The sequence below is a fragment of the Tamandua tetradactyla genome, chromosome 6 (assembly GCF_023851605.1).
Source record: "Tamandua tetradactyla isolate mTamTet1 chromosome 6, mTamTet1.pri, whole genome shotgun sequence".
Lineage (NCBI taxonomy): Eukaryota > Metazoa > Chordata > Mammalia > Pilosa > Myrmecophagidae > Tamandua > Tamandua tetradactyla.
Window position 1 is genome coordinate 111,600,325 of NC_135332.1, and position 4,305 is coordinate 111,604,629.

At 41.7% G+C, this 4,305-nt stretch overlaps 1 non-coding gene across 1 annotated transcript; it reads left to right on the forward strand.

Moving 5' to 3' along the window:
- Positions 1-3,094: 3,094 nt before the first annotated feature.
- Positions 3,095-3,201, forward strand: LOC143689169 (U6 spliceosomal RNA). The gene has a single exon (XR_013178632.1). It is a non-coding gene; the product is annotated as a U6 spliceosomal RNA (small nuclear RNA).
- Positions 3,202-4,305: the final 1,104 nt, after the last annotated feature.

The window sequence follows — 4,305 nt, forward strand, 5'->3', positions numbered from 1 at the left end:
AGGGGGTTCTGTCCTGCCCCTGGGACTGGTATGTTTGGGCCTTATAGTAGGTTGAATAATAGCCACCCAAAGATATCAAGCCCTAATCCCTGGAACTTGTATATATGACCTTCTTTTGGAAATGGGTGGTAACAGATGTGGCTAAATTAAAATCTTGAGATGAGGAGATAACTCTAAATCATCCAAGTGGACCTTCAATGTCATCACAAGTGTTCTATTCGTATAAGATAGAGGCCAAGGTGAGTAACAACATCAGCATGATGACATAAACAATTAGTAGTAACTTCACTTTAGAGATACAGTGGGAAAAAGTACGACTCCAACTTGTACAGAACTCTAGAGAAAGGTATAGACTGAAGAAGGATTCTACAAAAGCTGAATCAAAGAAAAAGAAAAATATCAGGTAGGCAACTTCTGCCCCAGACTGGCTGGTCCTCTCCACTCCCCGCTCTCATGGTCTCGCATACCTCAGAAAGTGCAGAGATGGCAGCTCGGACTCTTCCTACCGTCCACTAGGGACATAGACTATAAAATCATAGCAGTCAAACAGAACCCCACCTATATCCAGACACAGAGACCCAAACCCACAGAGATCACAGAGGACTTGAGCTGTGGGAAAGGGTGGAATATAAAAGGCAAGCATGGAGGAATTTTACAAAATGGTGGAATAAGGAGGGGACTGCAAAACGTTCCCTAAAAGTTAGCAAGCAGCTTGGCTGAGACTATCCAAATCAAATGTTTGGGGACACAGGGGGCAGGGAGGACATTTCAAGGTCCAGGTTAGTGAGAGACAAAGAGTCTGAGAAAACATGGACAGAGATTGTGTTTTCAGCCCTGGGTCCTGGTTCTCCTCTCCCACTGGTGAGGAAAATAGCAGTGAGAGTCCCAATCCTTGTCTGGAGGAAGGTGGCAGACTGGGGCTATGGAGGAAGCCCCTATTGCAAGTAAAGTGGGGGACACAGTTCCACACTTAGCCATATTTTGACTGGTGAAGTGAGAGCCTAGGAATCCCACAGCTATAGCTCCACCTAATCAGATGCTGCTGAGGCTCCACAAGGTCATTCAGCCCTACCCCATTAGAGGCAGTTGGGACTTGGAGATAATTCATCCCCACCTAGTCAGATGCTGCCTAGGCTTGGAGGTAAAAATCTTCTGAGGAACATTAAGTCACCAAACAGCATCACCTGATGGGCAGGCTGGAAAGTGCAGGGGAATTACAGGGTTTACCACAGCATCTCCAGCCCCTATGCCAGCCACAATAGGTCTACACACCCTGCACAAGTACTAGGCACTGTTCAGGCTAGGAAACACAGATAATCCAACTGTTGAAGTAGTGTCCTAATAGAAACCCAGGTTTTGCTGTAGAGCAAAAAGCAGATCACTCCTGGGATGGCTGTTGGCTCTGGAAGTGGAAATTCTCAGTCCTGCAATCCAAGGTATTTCCACATGGGAACCTGGGAAGCACAAGATACATTGTGCACATAGGTGGGGTCTCGCTCAAGGTGTACAATGCCCACTCCCTACCCCTGGAGTCAGCAGCTAATAGCACACACAGAAAGCAATGGTCTTGGTTGGATTATAGCCTGGTTGGGGCCCAGCCCAGTATGCTGCCACAGTTGGGGAGAGACAGGGGGTAGGGAAGAGGTGGTCCAAGTGTGCCAGCTGCTGGGAAGACAGGAAAAGTGTACTCTGGCAGACTGCTTTTCTGACCTTTAATCCAAACTCAAGCAAATATGGTGACAGAGGGAAATCAATTTTTAAAATATTCTTATCGAGATAACCAAATGCTTAGAAATTACTAAAAAAGTCACAAAGCACATGAAGATGTTAGAAGAGATGGCCAAGTCAAATGACCAAATTAAAAACCCAGAAGAGACACAGAATTTGGACCAACTAATCAAAGAACAAATCACCAATATAACTTCAGTGAGTTGGCTAAAGATAATAAAGGATGTCAAGAAGACACTAGAAGAGCAAAAAGAAGAATTTGAAAGAGTATATAGAAAAATAGCAGATCTTACAGAAATGAAGGATACTGTAGATCAAATTAAAAATATACTAGTGGGCGGGCCGCGGTGGCTCAGCCGGCAAAGTGCTTGCCTGCTATGCCGGAGGACCTCGGTTCGATTCCCGGCCCCAGCCCATGTAACAAAAACGGAAAAACAAAATACAATAAAGCAAGAAAATGTTTGGAGATGTTTCCCTTTCTTCCTTCCTTCCTTCCTTCTATCCTTCCTTCCTTCTCTCTGTCTTAAAAAAAAAAAAAAAAAAAATATACTAGAGACACACAACAGCATATCTGAAGAGGCAGGAGAAAGAATAAGTTAACTAGAGGACAGGATAATGGAATGCAGATGCACAAAAGAATAAATGGTGGGGAAAAATGGGAAAATTTGAATTAGATTTCATGGAAATTATGGGTAACATGAGACATACAAATGTAAGCATCATTGGTGTCCCAGAAGGAGAAGAGAAAAGGAAAAAGACTAGGGAGAGTATTTGAAGAGATAACTGGGGAAAAATGTCCCAACCCTTATAAAAGATATAAATATGCAAATCAAAGAAGCACAATGAACTCCAAATACAATTAATCCAAATAGACCCACTCCAAGACTATAGTAGCTAGATTGTCAAATATGAAGAGAAGGAGAAAGTCCTGAAAGCAGTAAGAGGAAGAAGTTTCATCACATACAAGGGCAACCACATAAGACTAACTACTGATTGCTCAATAGCCACCATGGAGGTGATAAGGCAGTGGTATGAGATATTTAAGATTCTGAAAGAGAAAAATTGTCAGTCAAGAATTATTTATTCCACAAAGCTGTCCTTCAAAAGTGAGGGAGAGTATAAAATCTTCACAGACAAATAAATGTTGAAAGAATTTGTTATCAAGAAGCCTGCCCTGCAAGAAATACTAAAGGGAGTTCTGTCAGCTGAAAAAAAAAAAAAAACATGAGTGAGAGGTCTGGAGAAGGGCAAAGAATTGAAAAGCACTGGTAAGGGTAATTTAAAGGATATAAAGAGAGAGAGGGAAAAATTAGATCTGATAAATAATGTGGGCAGATTAAACTCTCCAAATAAAAGATGCAGATTGGTGCTCACTTTGGCAGCACATGTACTAAAATTGGAATATTACAGAGAAGATTAGCATGGCACCTGTGCAAGGATGACATGCAAATTCATGAAGCGTTCCATAGTTTTTGGTAGGGAAGCTGAGAGGTACAGCCCCTCTGGAGGGCAGTGTGGTGGTTCCACAGGTGGCTAAATGTGGGGTTGCCATATGATCCTGAAACCCCATCACTAGGTATATACCTGGAGGAACTGAGAGTGAAGACATGAATGGACATTTGTACACTGGTGTTTATGGTGGCAGTGTTCGCAATTCACAATGGATGGAGGTAGCCTAAGGGTAAAATGACCTAAGAATGACAGGGGGGAGCTTTGGTGTTTACATAAAAGACTACTGAGCAGCTGCATAAAGGAATGAAGTTGTGAGGCACTCAGTTAAGTGAATGAACCTTAAGGACACTATGTTAAATAAAATATCAGAAAGAAAAAGAAAAATATTATCATGACTTATTCACAGGGATTAACTATAAAATACAAACTCAGAGAATTGAAGTTGAGAGCATGGGTTATCAAGTTGGAGCCTATTGTAAAGGGTCCTATATTGTAGGCTCTTAAAACAGTCATGTCTATTCCAGAGTTGTAGCTGATATTTCTAAATTCTGAGATACTGAGCTGTTTGTATATAACTTGGTCATTCCCTGACATGTGGGGTATTTATGTGACACCTGAGACTCAGAGTTAGAGCTCTGAAGCTATGAAAGTCAGAATTACCCCATTCAGCAACTTCAAAAAGCCAAAAAAGTGAGCAGACTTTGACTAGAAATATGAGTGAAGGCTCTGCATAGGACTAAGGTAAATCAGAATACAGGGTAGAGGAAAATTTGGTCCATATTTTCAAACTTCAACCTCTGTGTGACACCAAAGGTAGAGATGTTTATTGGTGCAAAATTTGTATTTTGGGTAGCATGTTATCTAATTTAACTTATGTGGTCAGTTTACTTGAACACCATAATTACATGGAATCTTGAATAGGGCATGAGATCTTGTTGATTTATACAGGTCAGTTTGATGTCCAGGAATATCTCAGAGTAATTTCGGCAGAGATTAAAAAAAGTATTTACAAAGTCTTCTTGGGTGACTGGGGAGAAAGGAGGAAATATTCATCTTCCCCATCTGGGGAATTCCTGATATTCTTGCAGGTAGTGGGGACAACAATTTCCCAGGCTGAGCCCTCAA